General features: G+C 45.3%; 1 protein-coding gene across 3 annotated transcripts in view; it reads left to right on the forward strand.

Moving 5' to 3' along the window:
* Positions 1–23,530, forward strand: part of LOC124612342 (protein TANC2) — a 549,855-nt gene that overhangs the window by 342,076 nt on the left and 184,249 nt on the right. The window lies entirely within an intron of this gene.

Here is a 23,530-nt window from a genome sequence, read left to right on the forward strand (position 1 = left end):
CTCCATGGGCAGCTCTACCTGTACAGGCCATCCAAGCTCTGTTTGACTCAATGCCCAGGCGTATCACGGCCGTTATTACGGCCAGAGGTGGTTGTTCTGGGTACTGATTTCTCAGGATCTATGCACCCAAACTACGTGAAAATGTAATCACAAGTCAGTTCTAGTATAATATATTTGTCCAATGAATACCCGTTTATCATCTGCATTTATTCTTGGTGTAGCAATTTTAATGGCCAGTAGCGATCTTGGCTCTTGAAGTTGTTATATCCGTATTTCGTGTACGTAAGTAATTTGCTGCTCAGGCACACCAGTAACTAGTCCACGTTCGTTGTCACTTAGCTCTTCTGATCGATTCATTGTCCTGTTACTATTTCGTGTTCGTGATAGGTTTGCTACTCAGGCGACATCCAGTGACTAGTCCACGTTCGCTGTTACTTTGGTCTTCTGATCGATCTGTTGTCCTGTTACTGCTTCTCTTCCGGCAACACACATGCTCCACATATCCTTTTATAACGGCGGGTCCGCCTCTTGTGACATCTGGGAGTCAATTCCGCATTGTATAGGGGTGTCCGGATGCTTTTGGTCAGGTAGTAGTGCAGGATGAAGAAAGATAAGAGTCACCCTGCGTCGTGATGGAGGGCGCAGCTAGCTGCTCGCAGCAGACGCGGTTGTAAGCGGGAGACTCTGAGGCTCCTTTTTTGTTCCCGTGTTACCACTGCAGCCACTGCAAGTAATTACGACGCAGGAATTTCGTAAGTGGCTGTAAAATGGGGGGATAGCGCGGTAGCGGGCGTGTCCGGCACTTTGCATAGGGACCAGACGAGTGAGGTGGCACCCAGCTAGCTGGGTACCGGCGGTCCACAGTGGCTGGTTCTGCTTGGCAGTAACTGGAACTGCACCTTTCCAGGTGTGCTGTCTCTGGCGAAATGCTGTCTCGACATTGCCTATACCTCCACCTTGTACTGTCGCTTCAGTGTGACTGCGACCGCTGAAGCACGCTTCCGCGATGTAGCGCCACTGCAGGCAACCTGCTTCGAGTCCTGTTGGTAGAAAACATTTTCGTGATCCAAATTTCATTGTCAGCAGTATTTTGTGTCCTGCAACCTCAGAATGTTGTGGAGAGCATAGAACGTAGATGCAAGATCTGATGGCCAGTGTCTATACGTCGCTGCTTCTGCTTTCTGGGAGCCAAGCAGGTTTCCAAAAAAAAAAAAAAAAAAAAAAAAAATGGGGGGGGGGGGCCTCTGAGCACTATGGGACTTAACATCTGAGGTCATCAGTCCCCTAGACTTAGAACTACTTAACCTAACGACATCACACACATCCGTGCCCGAGGCAGGATTCGAACCTGCGACCGTATCAACAGCGCGGTTCCGGACTGATGCGCCTAGAACCGCTCGGCCACAACAGCCGGCTCAAGCACGTCTTACTCCTTGGAAAAAACTCATCTTTAGTACCACCAAGAACAGCTGAAAAATAAATCTTCATTTATTTTCGGTTTCGATCATCTGATCATCTTCAGGAATTATAAAACTATTTACAAAGGCCTGTATAGCAACGTTCTCAGTGTAGCATCAACGAAAACAAAACCTATCCCACATCACTCACGTCATCGCCTGTGTCATGCAGAATGCACTCCACAAAAAGAAGGATACAAGTATAATGGAATAGCGTACCAAGATTAATAAATTATGTCAGTTCATTGTGCTAGTGACTGTACAACGCAGTTTGCTATTGATGGCAATGACGCGGGATAGTTGTTGTGATACGCGAAAATGATCAGATGGTCGGAACCAACAGCAATTAAAGATTTATTTGAAACTTCGTGACCCGGCCGGTGTGGCCGAGTGGTTCTAGCCGCTTCAGTCTGAAACCGCGCGACCGCTACGGTCGCAGGTTCGAATCCTGCCTCGGGCGTAGATGTGTGTGATGTCCTTAGGTTAGTTAGGTTTAAGTAGTTCTAAGTTCTAGGGGACTGATGACCTCAGATCTTAAGTCCCATAGTGCTCAGAGCCATTTTTGAAACTTCGTGGCAGATCAGCGCACACTCCGTTGCAGAGTGAAAATTCATTCCGGAAAGATTTACTTATCAGCGGCTCTTGGCGGCATTGAATGATGACTTATACAAATACGCGCGGAGGGCACCACCTGTTCAAAAATGGTTCAAATGGCTCTAAGCACTATGAAACTTAACATGTGAGATCATCAGTCCCCTAGACTTAGAACTAGTTAAACCTAACTACCCTAAGGACATCACACACATCCATGCCCGAGGCAGGATTCGAAACTGCGACCGTAGGAGCAGTGCGGGTTCCGGACTGAAGCGCCTAGAACCGCTCGGCCACAACGGTCCGCTGGCACCACCTGTACACAACATATTACCGCACAATGATTTGTCTTCCTACCGAGGTACAGAACACATCAAGTCTTTAGCCCTGAATTTTGGTTCAAATGGCTCTGAGCACTATTGGACCTAACTTCTGAGGTCATGAGTCCCCTAGAACTTAGAACTACTTAAACCTAATTAACCTTAGGACATCACACACATCCATGCTCGAGGCAGGATTCGAACCTGCGACCGACCCTGAATTTTAATTGGTCTATTGTAGCTCCACTGTTTTGTGATCTGTATCTGTTACACTGTAGTCAGTATTTTCCGAGGGTGACAGTTCAAATCAGAACCCTCCAAATATGGGATGGTTCGTCCGTCATTCGTGATTAAGCTTCCAAGATATCAGAATTCCTTCATGTTAACTGAATCTTCCGTCGGTTCTCGGTAGACCAACATCATAATAAATGAAAAGCCCTAGTTTGCTTTTGTTCTACAGTATTACTTTTATTGTGTTAACCGATTTTCGGCTTACATGGCCATCTTCCTCCATTTCGTGTACTACGTGAGGTGGTTTTCGTGTGTGAAGTTTATCACTAATCCCATTTTCGCTACTTGTTATTATCGTCTTTCTTTGGTTTTCTCTCATTCCATGTCCTATGCTACTAGACTGCCTATTCCACCCAAAAGCTTCGTCACATTCACTGACGATAGGAATGTCACCAGCGAATCTTATCATTGATAACCTTTCACGCCGAATTTTAATACACTTCCGAAACTTCCTCTTGTTTCTATTATTCCTACTTTGACGTACAGGTTGAACTCGAAGCAGTAAAAGTCATACATTAATACATTAATTTCTTGGTCTTCCATGCGTATTGTGCAGATCCACACATCGTAAAGATGTCGAGGTGACGCTAAGGTGACGCTAACTCGCTACTCAGTTTGCGTTGTATCATGGGACTGGAAGGTCTCGAGAACGTTACAAAGTAAACAACGACGCGGCTGATTCAGCCAGGGACGCGTCGCCTCGATGCACCGCGCAGTGAGCGGTCTGCTGCAGCCGGCACTACCTGTTGCTCCAGCGCGTCTCCTCCGGGTTCTCCAGCCCGTGTCCTTGGACACTCGTGCGCTAGCCGCGGCTGCGAGCGCTCACGATACTGCCGCCCGTGCGCACGGCCCACATTCCGCAGATCTAGCCTTTGATTTCCGCAACTGCACTGCTACCACAATTATCCTCTAACCTTTGTTCTCCACTCCGCTTTTGAAGGCCACTCCCCACCGTACCGTGTTGCGTTGTCTCCGTAACAGGCGGGTCGACTGCGGAAGCAACGTTCTTCTTCTTGCTAACCACAGACTTACAGCGAGACTAACGAACGAAATGTAACTGTGCAATGCCTCAAGGCGAGGCACAGCCATAACAGTCAGTACACACTCAGACTCTTTGTCATATGCGTTGCGACATTCTCCAGAACACTCATTCCCAATGGATAAGGTAATCTATTGCAGCTGCTTGACAAGGCAGCTGGCATCACGTCTTCATACAACACTTACGTATTCATGTATATGAACGTTGCACATTAATAGGAAAATGAAAGCTGTTACTCCTGCCATATTTGCCTGCATCGATGCGAGCTTCAACATATTATCAAATGACTTTTATCTTAATAATATGAATATTTATATATGTGTTTGGAGAGAGAGAGAGAGACCGATTTTTGATTGAGATTTTTACTTTAAGTCGTAACTGGTACCTGAATTTTGATTGCTGCCTCCTTGAATGATCAGCTTCTGCACCAGTTGGTGACGTATTATAATTTGGAGGAAGTTATTTTTCTTTAAGGTTTAAAATACGAGTCTGTTAGTTACTTGGCCGTATTGCGGATAGCTTTGAGCCCAAGTTTTCGTACCTTTTCGTACCTAAGGGACCACTGTTGTACCGAGCGAGGTAGCGCAGTGGTTAGACACTGGACTCGCATTCGGGAGGACGACGGTTCAATCCCGCGTCCGGCCATCCTGATTTAGGTTTTCCGTGATTTCCCTAAATCATTCCAGGCAAATGCCGGGATGGTTCCTCTGAAAGGGCACGGCCGACTTCCTTCCCTAATGCGATGAGACCGATGACCACGCTGTCTGGTCTCCTTCCCCAAACAACCAACCAACCACTGTTGTAAGTAAATAAGATCAAACAGCAGTCTGCTTTTCGTGAGAAAAGAAGATTGCTTAGCACACAGACTTCCTTGAAACTACACGTTCTGCTGCATCAAAATTGGTCAGTGGAGTTCAGCATCATACTATTATACAAGAACATAATCCAATTACTGCAATTAAGAAATTATGATAGGTTGTTACGTATTGAATGAAAACTACAGAGAATGCATTTCCTTTCCTGTATTTTAGTGAACTTTGCACACTTTCACCTTCTGTCGATTGACAGCCGGCGACGACAATGAAGTTCACCTCCTTTTCCAAAAGCAAGATATTCCTATTCTTCACTTACAGAAAATTTGTGTACATAAATTTTTGGCAACTGTTACACATACTTTACTCGGTTTTAGCACTGAAACAGCAATTTTCATTAAATGCAACAGTACGTTCTGAGCGACGCCCTAGCAACACGCCCTCTTTCCACAAGATACAGATTAACAGTCCTCTTTTTTTTATTAAATCAATTGCCTTTTTTTTTAAGGGTCCCTACTCAAAGATTCACAACTACTACAGTTACGGGGATTGCGCGCTAAAGAGTTTGCTGCAGTCCAGCTGCGCTTCACTTCACTTAAAGTACTTTTTGAATTACGTTTACATTTACGGTATTTACATACATTACTGAGCTTCTCAGAATAACATCAGGCACAAATTAGTTAAAAATGGGGGCAGTGAGGCTCACATAACCTTACAATGTATCGTGTCCTGCTTGCTATTATAAACAACTGAAAGAAAGAGGGAAGGAAGGAAGATTGGGTTTAGTGTCCCGTCGACATCGAGGTCATTAGAGACAGAGCACAAGCTAGGATGGTGTCAAAGATGGAGGAGGAAATCGGCCGTCCCCCTTTTAAAGGAACCATCCCGGCATTTGCCTGGACTGATTTAGGCAAATCACGGAAAACCTGAATCTGCATGGCCGGACGTGGGTTTGAATCGTAGTCCTCCAGAATACGAGTCCAGTGTGTTAGTCACTGTGCCACCTTGCTCGGTACATAAACGACTGACGTGTTTGCTTCTTTTTATCACTTGACAAGGGCTACCAATGCTGAAACTAGACACTCGTGATGCTCAAATACATTTAATTTTTTGATGAATGATTGGAGCCTTAGTGGATTGATGTACATGGCATTTCAACAAATCCAGAAGACACCAGTTCGCTTAGAAAAGCGACATATCATCGAAATCGGTGAAACGTACGCAATTCCTTTCCATGATTAATCATTTCACAGGCAAGAGACAGATCAGAAACTTAAAATTTTCACAATACTGACTTCAAGACAACCACATTCGGGATCATTCGTCACAATCCCTTGTCAGTATTTGAGACGAGCAAAGCTCTTCTGTTGAAAGAAAAAGACACTTTCTTTGTACGTTTCTGATGTCTTCCGTACATCCACGAAGTGTATAATGTTTCTCCGAAACGACGAAATACTTTAACTTATTTTACGATCCCCATCCCACTTTATGTTAATCAAGACCCAAGATTCTTCTCAATGACAGTTCGCTGATTTCGTCTTTGCTTCGTTTTCCTATACCCAAACTGTGTACAGTAGTTTGTCATAAGTTCCTCTGAAGCGTAACGTAACAAGAAACACGCTGTCCTAAAACCTTACACTGCGAGATGTTCGCGTCGCACTCCCACGTGAGTTTTGTAGATATTGTAAATTTTTAGTCTGCCTCTGTACTTCGTTCTTTGTGTTCTCTGTATTTCGAAGGTTTTATTCCACTTTACTTGAGCGAAAGATAACTGTTTCTGGATGACTTACGAGATTTTTTTTTTTTTCAAAAAGACGACATCTTTATTGTCTTTAAGCTGCAACGTATGGTTTGTTGTTAACACGCAGGAATATGGTTTATTGATAACACGTAGGAACATTTTATTACCAAAAGACATCCTTTCCAAAACAAAAAATAAAAATGAAATACAGGTACTCTTCTCTGACTGCAAACTTGCATGGAAGAAAAAACTTATTTGTTGGTAAAATCATCTCGGGTTACGAGTCGAGCCCTAGCGTCAAGTCTCAATGTTTCGACGAGTTTCCTACTCAAGCGTGACTTCGCCTGAACTCGTCGAAACAATGTAACAGCACCACAACTGATAAAACCAAAAGATTTCGTCAATGAAATTCGCCTAGAAATCCTGAAATCCCATGTAATATATTTATGTTTGCTGATGAGTGCGGACATCTTGGGAACCGCAAATCTCAGAACACACTTACTGATAATATGCATCATTACTGGAACCGCCAACATTAAATCTCTGGAAATTTTACGTAAAATAATTCCACTAATTATAAAGGCTGAAATGTATTCGTTAATAATATGCGCATTTATTACTCATATGCAACATATCAACAGCGATAAGCTATAGATCACATACTCGTTGAACATCATAATGCCAACTGCTAGTTGACTGTAATTGCTGAAATCAAATGATCACAGACCTTTTGGAAGTCTCAACTAAACATTACACTGTCTAGCATGTCGTCACAGGTAACCGCAGCTACATGTATGTTTTAACGAAATATACAGTTTTTTTTAAGGATAATGCGTACTGTAGCTGTCAACAGTAACTAAAATTAGGAAAAACATTGTTATAGTATTATACCATATATGTCGCTAGATATTGATAATAATAATGTTACGATTCATGAAACATGAAAGCATCAAGACCAGAGCCAAAGGAACAGAAGTGTCTACTCGTACATATTGTAGAGTTTCAATGTTGATAGTTCTGTTCCAATAAGACATATATTTTAAATACACACATTCTTAAATGTGATTACACAACTACTGTTTTTTTGTTCCTGTAAGTTACCGGTAGGCGAGAACTGAGTGTTTGTAAATCGAGGGTATCTGACAATCGTTTTTCATTCGTGTTTTTCTTTTGGCTGGATGACTGACGATAACCTAATTGTTATGAAACATGTCGAGTGTGTGAACAGTGAAATATAAGATGCACGTCAAAGGTAATAAACATGTCGTCTTTAAAAAAATGTTAGCTACGAGTCGTGACGTTTACTTAAAAGAATCACACTGGACTGACCTCCTAATCTTCTAATCACTACTCCAAAAATGATTATATGGCACAAATATTTGAGCACGTTTCAGCAGGAGAGGACAAGGAGAGGAGTAGAGGCAGAAAAAAGGGTTTTGTAAACAGGCCGTGTGTGGTGACGGCGGAAGTATCGCTTTGCAGCCGACGCAAGGGGCGGTGTCGCGTGTCGGGCGGATCCGCGCCGCCCCGCCGTTGCGTCACGGCGAGTCGTCTTCGTCTTCACGCGTTGCTCAGCGACACGGCCCGCACATCGCGGGACTGGCAGTCCCAGCGAGGCTGCGGCGTCAACAGCTGACCCTCACGCCGTTTGTGCCTCCCAAAGTTACGCCACAATGAAATTAAAATAAAAAGAAGTATGTGTTTCCCATTCAGTAGGGCACCAAGTTCAGAATGTAGCGTCCAGTCAAAGTCGAGGTCATTGGGAGCGGATCTCCAGCAAGGACAAATACACTAAAGAGACAAAGAAACTGGTACACCTGCCTAATATCGTGAAGGGCCCCGCGAGCTCGTAGAAGTGCCGCAACATGACGTGGCATGGACTCGACTAATGTCTGAAGTAGTGCTGGAGAGAACTGACACCATGAATCCTGCAGGGTTGCCCATAAATCCGTAAGAGTATGAGGGGGTGGAGATCTCTTCTGAACAGCATGTTGCAAGGCATTCCAGATATGTTCAATAATGTTCATGTCTGGGTAGTTCGGTGGCCAGCGGAAGTGTAAACCCAGAAGAGTGTTCCTGTAGCCACTCTATAGTAATTCTGTACGTGTGAGGTGTCGCATTGTCCGGCTGGAATTGCCCAGGTCCGTCGGAATGCTCAATGGACATGAATGGATGCAGGTGGTCAGACAGGATGCTTACGTACGTGTCACCTCTCAGAGTCGTATCTCGACGTATCGTCTGCACATGTCCCACGCCATTACAGCGCCTCCGACAGCTTGAACATTCCCCTGCTGATATGTAGGGTCCATGGATTCCTGACGTTGTCTCCATCCGCTCGATACAATTTGAAACAAGATTCATCGGACCAGGCAACATGTTTGTAGTCATCAACAGTCCAACAGTCCAATGTCGGTTTTGACGGGTCCGGGCGAAGCGTAAAGCTTTGTGTCGTGCAGTCATCAAAGATAGACGCGTGGGCATTGGCTCCGAAAGCCAATGTTGGTGATGTTTTGTTGAATTATTCGCACACTGACTCTTGTTGATGGCCAGCATTGAAATCTGCAGCAATTTGCGAAAGGTTTGCCGTTCTATTACGTTGAACGATTCCCTCAGTCGTCGTTGTCCCTTTCTTGCAGCATCTTTTTCCGGCCGCAGCGATGTCGCAGATTTTATGTTTTACCGGATTCCTGATATTCACGATATACTCGTGAAATGGTCGTACGGGAAAATCCTCTCTTCATCTCTACCTCGGAGATCCGGTGTCCCATCGCTTGTGCGCCGACTGTAACACCACATCGAAACTCAATTAAATCTTTTTAACCTGCCATTGTAGCAGCAGTAACCGATCTAACAGCTGCACCAGATACCTGTTGTCTTATATAGGTGTTGCCGACGGCAGCGGCGTATTCTGCCTGTTTACAGGTCTCTGTATTTGAGTACGCATGCCTATACCAGTTTCTTTCCGCTTCAGTGGAGAACATGGAGTAGGAATCGGCTGGTGCCTTTTTGAACATATCGTTCGCACAAAGTGATTTAGGTAAAACGTGGAATCTTAAATCGGTGTCGTCGTATGGGGGTTTTAACTCCATGTGAGATCCCCTTTACTACCTCTTATATTCCCTAAAACCCTTTTCTTATTTTATCCGTTTCTTTACAAGTTTAAAGAAAACTTGAGAATGACGTGGTCAAAGAAGATACGTAAATTCGAAAGAGTAACGTCTGCGTTTCATTAAGTTCTTATTCAAGGCCGCGCTGCTCTGCCTGTATGGCTTCTCAGCTTCCAATCTGTAGAATTCTTTTATTCCGGTTATGCAACATAGTGCAAATGGCTTTCTTTGACTTCATTCTTCTTCTTTTTCTTGTAGATTTATCCCGCATTTGCGCAGGATCGGTATGGTTCAAAATGGCTCTGAGCACTATGGGACTTAACTTCTAAGGTCATCAGTCCCCTAGAACTTATAACTACTTAAACCTAACTAACCTAAGGACATCACACACATCCATGCCCGAGGCAGGATTCGAACCTGCGACCGTAGCGGTCGCGCGGTTCCATCGGTATGGTTATTGACGCATATGGGATGGCTAATTTAAGGAGTAATTATCAATGTCAGTGAAATTCACCAACAGCCGTGTAACTTAAGATGCTATTTTAACCAGTTTCAGCATTTCACTGCGCTGTTTTCAGGCCCCATATTCATCTCTCCAAATAAGCGAAAATGTGTCATATAGAGCCATAAATCTCTAAATGTCCTGAATTGAATCGTTACACTAGTGCTTCATTCTAAGACTTGATAGCAACTTTAGCAGCTCGAATGAAGCACTAGTATAACGATTGAATTCACGACATCCAGAGATTCATGGCTATACATGGCATTTTCGTTTATTTGGAGACATGCGTATGGGGCCTGAAACTGGTGGCCTCAAAATAAAATAAAATAAAATAACATCCTAAGTTACACGGCTTTTGGTGGCTTTCATTGACATTGATAATTCCTTCACCAACCGATGTCGCCTGTCAATGATGGACCAACAGAAATTTAAGGAGTGGCCGACAATCCACCCAGTCGCCATCCCGTTACCCCATGGACGGAATACGTGCACCCCCAAACACTCTGCGTGTAGTGTTAGCCATGTGAAAATGAGCGGAAGTTTTCTAAATGTTTGCGAATCGTGTAACTGAGGTGGGACTTGGATATTAGTCCGATATTTATCCAGTAGGATTTGGGATGATGATGAAGTCCCATACTTCTTGACAGAGCGTAGGCGACGATGCCGGAGACCGCTGTACTAGGCAAGGTCCTAGCGGCGGTGGTTTGCCATTGGCTTCCTCCGACCGTAATGAATGATGATTATGATGAAGACTCATCTCGAGACAGGTGAAAATCCGTGTCCCCGCCGGGAATCGAACCCGGGACCCTGTGCTCGGGAAGCGAGAACGCTACCGCGAGACCACGAGCGGCGTACAGGATTTGGGAAGACGCCTAAAAATCACATCCTCGTTAACCGGCACACCGACCTTCATAAGATAGTATTATTGGGAACAGGATCTGTTATTAAAGAAAATTAGTAAAAAACAATCTTGATCGCACAATTTTACCAGTTTCAGCCTCTAGTTCTAGGTCAACTTCAGATAATGCACTGTAAAGATAAAAAAGTGCTGATTTACATAGGGAAATCGGAAAACATTGAAAGGAATATACGTTGAAATGATGTATCCTCCTTACTCATCTAGCTGACGATGAGGACGGCTGGAAAAGCTACGTAGACCCCAGTCGCAAAACTCTGCTGCTGATCGCTGAGGCCGGCCGGGGTGGCCGAGCGGTTCTGGGCGCTACAGTTTGGAACCGCGCGACCGCTACGGTCGTAGGTTCGAATCCTGCCTCGGGCATCGATGTTTGTGATGTCCTTAGGTTAGTTAGGTTTAAGCAGTTCTAAGTTCTAGGGGACTGATGACCTTAGATGTTAAGTCCCATAGTGCTCAGAGCCATTTGAACCATTTGATCGCTGAGCAGCCACGGGTGAAATAGAGTGGAAGATGATGCGCATGAGCCGCATGGCGTCAATGTCAGCCAATGGGAAGTGATTGACATGTCATATGTTAAGATTTGAACGTCAGTTTTTTTAAAAAAATGTACATAAAATTAACTGTAAACAGCTAAAAAAACAGGAATTTCTGTATCCTATGGACGTCGTAAAAGTTAAAACCAGTTTTATGGAAATTGCATAATGAGCCAACGTGATAGCTTAACCAGAATGATCTCTGGAGGGAACAGATGGCATTACGAGGATGCTGTTTCCATAGCAACTGTTATTAAGTCATCAATTATATATTCGTAATAGCTGTGCGATCATGACTCGTCTTTACTAATTTTATACCGACCTATGTTGTTAAACCACCAAGCGGATTCGATCCGGGGCCGGCACACCTCTCCGTAGTCGTTTTAAAACGCTCGGCTATCCACGCAGGTTTTGCTTTTGCTTCATTCTTAAACTAAACTAGGTGTTAAATAATTGCCCCAATATTCTTCAAAAAGTTCATAAGCTGCTACTTATTTAATAGCATTTACAACGCGCACCTGCAAACTACAACTCGTTCTTTCGCCACTGTATTATTAACAAACATTTTCATATCTCGAGCAGTGCAGTAACTAGTACCCTACAAGGTTACTGCAGTGGAATGATAAGAGATCTCCAACTACTATAATGTTTATTTACCTCGTATGTCCGATGCTTTATTGAGCCATAACTCAATTCAAGGACTACAACGTTCAAATAGATTTGTTTTAGATAACATCCTAATACGAAATGGCAGCCACACCCCTTTTTGACGACGGCTTCCAGAGAAACTGCTCCACGTAGCTGATGAAAGGCAGAGAAAGTCAGTTTCACAATAAAAGGTCACACTCTGTCGCCTGAAAAAGCCAGTGAGTTACGGAATGCGACTCGTACAGAACAGAGACGGCCACTGAACGGTGTGTGCTTGTCGGCCTCATTTAAGGACACGGTGATAAAATAGCTATCAGTCCCCATCTCTGTGTTCCTGGACTCCTTCCTCAGTAGGCGGCCTCGGCGCTTCTTTCCTTTGCGCTTATCGTCATAGTCAACTCGTCAACCTTGCTTCGAACATTCCTCTCGGGGCACCTGGCAAGCTCCTGCTGTTTTCCATACCTTCCTGGCATTTATGGCTGGTAATTTAAGCGCTCTGACTAGCCGATGAGACCTTGGCAAGGAAGACTGGTGAATGGCGTGCCACGCGCCTGAGAGAAAGAGTCGAGGGAGTTACAACGCCATTCAGAGTTAAATATATTTACTCTCGACAGCTTTGTCACTGTTTCACGAGTAAATATGGTATATGATGAATGGAATACTTAGGATTGAGAATTAGGGACAAACAAAGCATAAGCGCCAGCGATGAACAGAGACAGAAGAATGGCAGCATATTTAACAAAGCTGGACAAGAAACAGTATAAGAAGTGTACTAGGACGCTAGATTATACAAAATAGTTCACGTAAGGTAGACACCAAAAGCGCATTAGGATGGACGAAAACAGCCTTGTTCAATAAAATACCTCTTCAGCTCTCAAGCATTGGCGGGACATGTGGGAAGAAAGTTGGGAAAATTTTATATCTGTATCACAAAATAGTATGGCAGTGTAATGTGAATTATGGGAAACCAGAGAAGAATCAAATAGAAACATTTGGAATGATGATTAAGAAAAGGATGCTAAAATTTTAGAAGTACGAGAACGAATAAGTTCGGAATAGTCTATGGAAAACTGCCTAAAATGGACAAGTTAGAGCGACTTTCACTGTAAGGAAGAGAGACAGGAAAATTGTAGAATACACAAGATTAGAATGTATAAAACAGATTAGTGAGGACTTTAGGTGTAGCAAATGCGTAGAGATGAAAAGAGTGCCGGCCGGGGTGGTCGAACTGTTCTAGGCGCTACAGTCTGGAACCACGCGACCGCTACGGTCGCAGGTTCGAATCCTGCCTCGGGCATGGATGTGTGTGATGTCCTTAGGTTAGTTAGGTTTAAGTAGTTCTAAGTTCTAGGGGACTGATGACCTCAGAAGTTAAGTCCCATAGCGCTCAGAGCCATTTGAACTATGAAAAGAGCGACACAAGACAGCGAGAGATTAAGTGAATCATCAAACCAGTGGAACGAATGATAACTGGAAAAGTAAATTTACTATTTTTTTTCTCAACGCAACAGATTAAGGGAATCATCAAACCAGTGGAAAGAATGATAACTGGAAAAAGTAAACTTACTATTTTTTTCTCAACCCAACATGGAGCCCGTTTTGTAAAGCACCATCTTTGGAATGTAACCTATTTTTCCATTTCGTTCTATATGCGACAAAGGGATTTGCTGTTTGTGTGGCTACAAGATTTTTCCATAACCGGCTACTGCAACTTCCGTTTATATAACTGTCCTTAGCGATTGCACTCGTAATTCTACGTTTGTCTATCTTATGTAATTTGACACTTCTAACAGTTCCACACATTTTTTTCGTGTTACTATATCTCTTTCGAAAACATTTTTCTATGTTGTCCTCGTATGCCAGGGTTTTCTCAGGAAAATAGGTGTACGTTATGCCGGCCTCCGTGGTCTCGCGGTTCTAGGCGCGCAGTCCGGAACCGCGCGACTGCTACGGTCGCAGGTTCGAATCCTGCCTCGGGCATGGATGTGTGTGATGTCCTTAGGTTGGTTACGTTTAAGTAGTTCTAAGTTCTAGGGGACTGATGACCACAGCTATTAAGTCCCATAGTGCTCAGAGCCATTACGTTATAGAGTAAGGCGGATAATATGCAATATATACCAGAAGCGAGAGATAAAAATAAGAATGGAAAACCAAGAACGAAGTGTTCGATTTATAAAGAATGTAAGAAAGGGATGCAGTCTTTCACCCCTGCCGTTCAATTTATATTTCGAAGAAGAATTTAAAGAAAAGTTCAAGAGTGGGATTAACATTCATGGTGAAAGCATCGCTGATGACATTGCTAGTGAATGTGAAGAAGTGGAAAACATTGACAAGAAAAATGGCAGTATGATAGGACGTCAAGGACTAACTTTTATGGTACTTGAGAGAGTGGTAGATGGTAAAAACTGTACCGGAAGACAGAGCTTGGGATACATCGAATAAGTGATTGACGATGTTGGGTGTGCTCTGAGGTGAGGTTGGCACAGGAAAGGAAGTCGTAGCGGCTCGTCGTGGCATCAAACCATATGAAAAAAAATGGCAGCTCTTACTTATTACTGTGAATATTTTCGGAACGTTTTTGGTTTCATATATCCGTCAGCTCCACTAATGCTACAGTACTGCACAGTGCGACACTTTCTGTTCAGCAGGAATCGTGTAGTGATCGTGAGACACAGTGTTCTATCGCGCGTTTGTGTGTGTGTGTGTGTGTGTGTGTGTGTGTGTGTGTGTATGTGTGTGTGTGTGTGTTCCTTTGCTTTCTGTAAACTTTTGTACTCCTATGCTTGTATCCTCGAAAATTCGATCACTTTGATTTTGCGTTGGTAAATTTTCAAATTAACGTCTGGTTAATATGAAACTCGAAAATAAATGTAGAAAAAAGTCAGTTCTATAATAAGGACGTATTGGATTGAAAAGATACAGACCAACGGGGGGCACAAAATTAAGTCATGGTGGTCCAAGGAACCGCAAATGTGAATGAGACACTAATTTCTCACTCTTACCTAGATGTGCATGCAAATAAAACAGAGACGTCAATAAATGAGCAGCTTTTCTGTAGCAGATTGCATCACTACAGTACCGTATTCCACTGTCACGTATATTGTTTACACTTATTACAAAGCAATTGTTAATGCCAGTATTCATCGTTATGGGATCATCATTGGTGACTAAGACCCCAATGTCAACTGGCAAACAACGTCTGGAACTTGGAAGAAGGTGCCTTGCAGAACTGTGCACGCTATTGTGGCAAGAGTATTTGAAGAACGACGTTTCCTGTTTACCAACACTAATGGCCTGAGACCAAACCGGGGTAAGTTGCATCAGATCTTCACCGAATTTCACTGTCAGCGCAGCATCTCGAGTAATTGCCTTTCACCAGACACATGTCGCGCCGACGCATACTTCTCTGAGTGCCAGGTCATTTGCTATGACTCATCGCAAACCCTTCCACCTCTGCGCCATAGACGAATGGCCGCGACACGAGACCGCGCATTTATTCTTGTGCTCAGTGCCTTTTTGGCAGCAGCGTCATCAAGAAAACCGAATGAAACCGCTTCACAAGGGATCGCTACTCCACTCATATCTCTCAGCTGCAACAAAATTCTCTGCAGCATGTGAGAAGCATGTCATTGATAGTCAAGGATTAAACCTGCTGCCTGTTCCTTCTTTACTGAATGCAATTGGTTTTACTCCAACGAGACTATTAAAATTCTGGTATTATCCGTTCTTTCAAATGTTTTCTTTCCATTTTTATTGTTTATTCCGTTTAAAAATGCTCAGTTCCTTTCGCATATAATTATTTCTTTCTTTGTCCACGAGTTTGTTGACTATGACACATCTGAAAAATCGTACCTCGGAGCCACTGTGTCATCGATGAGGTTTCACCGCTGACGTTAATACTCTGGCTGGCACAACCTTACATTGCTTAATGGTGTTAATTTCTGGTTCAAAAATGGTTCAAATGGCTCTGAGCACTATATGACTTAACTTCTGAGGTCATCAGTCGTCTAGAACTTAGAACTAATTAAACCCAACTAACCTAAGGACATCACACACATCCACGCCCGAGGCAGGATTCGAACCTGCAACCGTAACGGTCGCTCGGCTCCAGACTGTAGCGCCTAGAACCGCAAGGCCACTCCGGCCGGCTGTTAATTTCTGGATTTCCCCCTTAATGTCCTGTTAATTGTACCACACATGTTCGATATTTTTGTTTGTTTGATTGTTAATCTCCCTTCACTCGTGGTAACAGTTTAACAATTTATAGGTATGTTAGACCTGAATATGATTTCCCCTGGAAACACATAGCCTTGGTTTTCCCACAGATACCTTTCAGGCTAAAATTTTGACTATATTTTCCAGCTTATTGGCAGCTAATCGCCGGTCGTCTTATGAATAGCTGCACAAACACTGCTCATCTACAAATAAAATGGAATTTAAAATTACATTCTCAATTTTATGGTTTTTTGACAGTGCCTTTTCTATCCTATGTGACCACGACTATGTGTTTCTTAAATGGTAATGATCATATTGGGCAACTTTATTTTATTCCCAGATTTAAGACCACTTTGTTATTGCTATTGGTTTGCCGTTTCTGAATTTTTACTGGCTGATTCATATAAGGGATTTAAATTATTTTAATAAAATATTTCTAAGACACTTTAAATTTACGTTTCCCATAATTTACTTCTTCTCTCGCAACCAAATGATTTTTTACAATATACGGATAACAATAATTTAATGTAGTACATTTCATAATTCGTCATCTTTGTCAGTAAATTTCTCAGGCCTACTAGAGCGAAGATTTGATTTAGGTCCTCTCTGGCGTCTCGGCTTTACGGTAGTATATCAGACAGTGGACCTAGCCATTCTTAACACATTTGTCGCAGAATATGCCTGCCGAACTGACCAAACTTGTAGGCCCAGACATGTTGACATTCTCGTGCTCAGGCCCAGACCTCTCCAAATTTTGACAGAGAAAACGTCTATTATGTTGACGTCAGTGCCTAAGCTCATACGTCCTCAGGTGCCCAAACTGACGTCATGCAAACCGCATTCGGTGATAATGTCTGAAAACTTTTGACCATATACTGTACTTTATTTTTGGCACGTAGATTCTAACCCTACATTGCAGTCAGAATGAGAGCTGTTTCCTCGTTGATGGAGGTCGCCCGGATTTCCTCCGCTCTCGGGTGCCGTGTCCATCCGCTGGGGCCGGACCGGGCGGGCCTAGCGCGAGATGCTGCTGGAGTCTTCCAGAGCTAGCCGCTGCCCACGTGCGTTTCCCACGGAGCCTGCCGCCGGGTGACCGCTGCGTTCTCACGCTCACCATACCGGCTCTCTCCATCACCCTCCCGTATTTGCACAGCAGACGATGCGATCACCATCCTAGCAAGTGCACGCTGCTACTTTGCCGGCGGATGCTACTCCCAGCGCCCCATGTCCCCCGCTGTGATGCGTAAGTTCCTGGATGTCACACAGAACCCACCAACATTTATTTATCACCCTGACTACATCGTACTTGCCATACAGGACTCTCTGAAGTTAACATTCTGGCTGTCTGAAGTTAACATTCTAGCTGTTACCACGCTGTTTCCTAAAGCCTAGAACCGTGAGGTCATCCAGTGCGTTAGAAAGAGACAAATAGAAAAGCAACGTATGTCAGGCCCAGGTACTGAATTTTCTTTAGGTGTAGCTACCAGACTAAGATAGAATTTATGAAGAACAGCTGACTGCACTTAGGTCAGTATTACACTATCAAATTTCTTTGTCCAATATCTTTGTCAAAGAAACTTGATGGTGTAATAGGGAACTTTGTCAAATATCGTCAAATATTTGATCAAATCTAGGGCCTCGCTGAACATTTGATCAAAGAAGTCGCTTATCTTCTGTTCACTGCAATGTGACATGTTACCACGTGGAGCGCTAGCATCGCTGCAGCGTTCTGTCATCTGTAGTGTTTTTATAAACATTGACAGTATGTACAATTGGTGTGTACCGACAACCGACAACTACAAAATTAAAAAAGATGAATGGAACTGATGATGCGCTTTACAACGTGAGGCACCCTGACTACAAAGCCTAGCCTGCCGCGGTGGTCTAGCGGTTCTAGGCGCTCAGTCCGGATCCGCGCGACTGCTACGGTCGCAGGTTCGAATCCTGCCTCGGGCATGGATGTGTGTGATGTCCTTAGGTTAGTTAGGTTTAAGTAGTTCTAAGTTCTAGGGGACTGATGACCACAGATGTTTAGTCCCATAGTGCTCAGAGCCATTTGAACCATAACCTAACCTAACCTAACCTCTCTCTTGTAGCAAGGAATCGGAGTGTTGCAGTGAGCCTGTCTTCTGCAGATATAGCAGTTCTAAAGTGAATACTGTGCTTTGTGATATAAGGATACACTTCACTGAGCACATACAGAAATGTATGCTCATTAATTCTTAAGCAATTGATATACGACTTGACGTCCTCCTCTATAAGCTCACATAACAAGTTTTGTTGAATGCTTTTATCGTGTCGTCGTAAAACTCACGACATCACCCAGGTACGTTTCCTCCTTTCCCACTCCCCCCCCCCCCCCCCAGCCCCACCCCCACCGCTTCTCTTCCGCTTGTGCGCACAGTGCAATTGTGGTACATGCAGCTGCTGCGGTTGGTAACAAGTTGTTGTCAGCCATCTTGAACTTTGACGAAAAATATGATGACAGTGTAATACCCTTTTTTAGCGCCACGTCAAAGATCTTTGCCAAATATATTCGACGAATATTTGATCACATCTTTGATCAAATCTTTGTCAAAGAAATTTGATAGTGTAATACCGGCGTTAGTCCTACATGGACGGGCAGCAAATCGTCCCGCATGATTTGAAGGGTAGGAGGAAGGGATACTAGTGTTGATACGAATTTAGCGTCACCACTGATGACTACCGGAGACATTCAAAAATCCGTAGCCGTTCATTCCGTATTTAGCTGATGCCAACTGGAATAGGTGGAAAGTTGGTGATTCGTACCAAAACCTACATTCTCTCTCTCTCTCTCTCTCTCTCTCTCTCACACACACACACACACACACACATATATATATATATATATATACCCCAAGGAATATAAATCCCTTAAATTCCTGTTTTGTAACTTTCGTTGGACGAGATGTATCCTCATCAGAAATTGTACGAGCATACGAGCGAACAGAACTGTAGCACGGCGACTTAGGCTAAAGATCGTGAATGTATAATGACTGGAACAGGGAATCTTACCGGAACTTTTAAACTTACTCGATTTTAAGGAAGAGAAATAATGTAATCGCAGAAGAGGTTGTTTACACCAAGCTGTGCTAGTAATAGGGTGGGTTGGCTTTGGTTCCCGTCCTTATAGTGACGAGTACACAACTTCCCTACTGATTTATATTTCGACACTTATCTGATCTGAAAGTACCGGGTGATCCGTCACTACTAGCAGTGACATAAGTGGATCGATAAGTGTGGTCAGAAATTATGAACACAAGCACAACGGAAAAAATTAATCACAAGCACGAGACAGCCAGTACCGTGTACGCCGGCTCTAACTTTACTAATGTCCTAAATTTGGCGAGAAAGAGGGACCAAAAAACAGTTTTTCTTACGTGTCTGAAGAGCACACAATGCTCGTGAAGTCTTCCACAGAAACCGGACGCAAATTTTGGTTCCCTGTAGTATACTTGTACGACTGAATACTTCTTGTCGTTCATGTCACAGGGCCTGAAGATAACTCTACTGAGGAGTCGAAACTGGTAACCTAAATAAAAAGCTATAAAAATAACAACTGTTGGAATACTGTTTTTACAATTCATCGATCAGCCGCAGTCCGATACTCCATAATCGCAGGATGGACTTACGTTTACAGTTTTGTTCATGTACGTCATATCCATGTGCAGCCACCTACTAATCATACTGATTTGTACGCTTCACCCACTGATCCAGGTAATCCCAGACACTTTCTTCGACATTCAGATCGGATGATTTAGTGAGCCAGTCAACGTGATACAAGATGCCTGAGACAATAGGGCAACGTATGTGTGCAGCCTGCGGACACGGCTGTTGTCAGCTTGGCAGACGCGTGTATCCACAGCATACTCGTCGTAAAGATGTAGGGTAATATCCGGTTATCGAAACGGAAATAAACATCCTGGTTCACATTCGCAGTAATCTGCATGAAGGGGCGCAAGTGATGGTACGAAAAAGGAATAACCTCTGGCCCCCATACATTGCGGCTTAAACGACTCATTGGTCCTTCGAAGTACTCGGCCCCCATTTTTGAGAAGAGGCCAAATCGTGGGTCGTCAGACCACATTACACGTGTCCAGTCAGCTACTGTCCAGTGTAGGTGTTGCAGTGCCCAGCTGATACATGCAGCTGTATGTGCCTCAACGAACAGCGGAATTTTGCGAAGTACCAGACTCCAAATGTTCATTTCATACAGTTTCCTTCGCCCGGAAACTGCCGGATATGGACCTTCATTCATTGACAACAGTAATTCTGGTCGGATTCGAAATCGATTATCAGTAACGAGGTTAAGATCTTCTTACGACTGCCGTGTACATGACTGCGAGTAACACATAATTGCTTGTACAGGGGGCGTTCAATAACTAATACAACGCATTTTCTTTCTGAAAGCAGGTTGGTTTTGTTCAGAATTGCAATTTCTTTCTTTCTCTCTTTCTTTCTCGGGCCTTCGTCCCGTTCCAACGCGGGGTCGGCTTTGTTATGACGAATTTGGCAGTGTTAATTGCAGTGGGTGGCCGGATGCCCTTGCTGCCGCCACCCCGAACCCCAGCTGTCTGCGTCTAGTGTAAGTCATGAAATAGTGCGAACGTTTTCAAATGTCTGTGAGTCGTGTAACTGAGGCGGAACTGCGGGACCAGCCCGGTATTCACCTAGCCGGATGTGGAAAAACGCCTAAAAACCACATCCAGGCTGGCCGGCATACCGGCCCTCGTCGTTAATACGCCGGGCAAATTCGATCCGGGGCCAGCGCGCCTACCCGAGTCCAGGAAGCAGCGTGGTAGCGCTCTCGGCTACCGTGGAGGGTTTTTGTTCAGAATTGCAATGTATCACATTATTCCCCAGCCTTTTGGCTACAAAACCGTACTTTTCAACTTAATCTCCTTTCAATGCGATGGTCTTAAGCCACCGTCCCGGGGCGGCCTGTGTGCCCGCGTGCTACCACTCTACTGGTTGACGTCGGATCCAACGTCGTGCTGCATCAGCAACCTCCCCATCATCCACGTACTCCTTCCCGCGGAGTGCATCCTTCATTGCGCCAAACGGATGGCAGTCGGAAGGTGCGAGGTTCGCCCTGTAGGGTGGATGAGAAAGAACAGTCCAATGAAGTTCTGTGAGCTTCTCTCGGTTGCGCATTGTGCGAAGCCCAGCGTTGTCATGGGGAAGGAGAACTTCGTTTGCGTTTTTGTGACGACGAACACGTTGAAGTAGTTTCTTCACTTTCATTAGGATAGCACAATACACTTCAGAGTTGACCTTTGCACCATGAGGGAGGACGTCGAACAGGATAACACCTTCAGTCACAGAAGGCGGTCGCTATGACTTTCCCGGCTGAGGGTGTGGCTTTGAACATTTTCTTCGAAGAGTTAGTGTGGCGCCACTTCATGGATTGCCATTTTGTTTCCTGTTCGAAGTGATGAATCCCTGTTTCATCGCGTGTGACGATGTCCGACAAAAATAGTCACATCAGCAATTCTGCATAGATGGTCCTTGGTTGCACTTTATAGTCTTCTGTTAGGCAGCGAGGAACCAGGTGGGCACACACCTTTGAGTACCCCAAATGGTGGACGAATGTGTCAGCACTACCAACAGAGACATCCAGTCGAGTAGCGAGGTGTTTGATTGTGATCCATCGATCACCTCGAATGAGAGTGTCCGCACGTTCTAACACTGCAGGAGTCACAGCTGTGTGCGAACAACCGGCACGCGGGAGATCAGACATGTTTGCGCGACCTTGTTCAAAAAATGGTTCAAATGGCTCTGAGCACTATGGGACTTAACATCTGAGGTCATCAGTCCCCTAGAACTTAGAACTACTTAAAACTAACGAACTTAAGGACATCACACACATCCATGCCAGAGGCAGGATTCGAACCTGCGACCGCAGTGGTCGCTCGGTTCCAGACTGTAGCGCCTAGAACCGCACGGCCACTCCGGCCGGAGCGAGACCTTGTTGATATGATGACAAATGCCTCGGCCAACGACTCACCGTGCTTTTGTTCTCTGCCTGATCTGCTGAGACAGTCTGCAAGCACCTATGATACCTGCGATGTTCTGGTTTTCCGCCAAAAGAAATTCAGTAACTGCTCTGCTTCGAGCGCGCCTCCCTTATAGACGATATTGTGTAGCTACGTACACCGCCGCCACCTATCGGAACTTGCTGGAACTGTAGGCGCTGAAGCGGGAATACTCCGCCTCGTCTGTATCTTTGGAACGAAAATTGGTGTTACTTACTGAACGCCATTCATAGACACGTTGGACAGTCGGTGTTTATTCGCCGACAAATTGGGCAACGTCATTCACGATGTGGCCACGGGCATGTCCAAACACGATAGCTTCTTCCTGCCACTCCGTCTGATCTCCTAGTCGGACCATCTTACTGCACTAATTCCATAACACTGCCTCGCATATATACTCCGCTTCACTAACACTACCTACATTCGAGGGTTGGATTCCCTCTCTTCTTCATCGAAGAGTTTCACTGCCTGGGCTACTCTCAGGGTGCGCCTTCGACGTGGAAGATCCTTGCCGTGTCGTCTGTTTGCCGCCGCCGCCGCTTGGTCGCCGCCTTCCGGTCCTTGCCGCCGCCTGCCGGGGCTCGTCGCCCGTCGCCCCCGCCTGGTCGCCGCCTGCCGGGGCTCGCCGCCCCCGCCTGGTCGCCGCCTGCCGGTGCCCGCCGCCGCCGCCTGCCGGTGCTCGCCGCCGCCGCCGCCGGTTCCTGCCGGTGCTCGCCGCCGCCGCCGCCGCCGCCGCCGCCGGTGCCCGCCGCCGCCGCCGCCGCCGCCGCCGCCGCCGCCGCCATCCGGTGCCGCCTGGTCGCCACCATCGCCGCCGTCCTGACCCTGGTCTACGGCCGTCTACGTCTTCATCCGTCTTCGTCTTTGTCTGTCCCCGGTTTCTGTCCTCTCCTCTTCGTTCTGTTCGTTCTTGTTTCTCTCTCCCGTCATGTCCACCCCCACCACCACTGTCACTACTACCACCACCGCCATTGTCTATACCTCCCCTTCCGCCGCCTCCACCACTATAACTTGGTGTGCCCAGTCCCACCTCCCTCCTTCCATTCCACCTCTCCTCACTGTCCCTTCACCCTCTATCTTTGTCGCCCCCTCTCCCGCTTCTTCCTCCCGCTCCTCTCGTTCTGATCCCTTCCCCCCACTCCCCCAGCCTGTCACTGCAGCTCCGGCTCGGGTGGTGGCCCGTCGGGCCACTGCCCACGCCCAGCTCTCCCCGTCACCTTCGCCATCGCCGCCGCCTCTGCCGCCGTCATCGTCATCGTCGCCTTCACCGTCACCGTCACCATCTCCGGCGCCGACTCCGGC

This window comes from Schistocerca americana, chromosome 4 (assembly GCF_021461395.2).
Source record: "Schistocerca americana isolate TAMUIC-IGC-003095 chromosome 4, iqSchAmer2.1, whole genome shotgun sequence".
Classification (NCBI taxonomy): domain Eukaryota; kingdom Metazoa; phylum Arthropoda; class Insecta; order Orthoptera; family Acrididae; genus Schistocerca; species Schistocerca americana.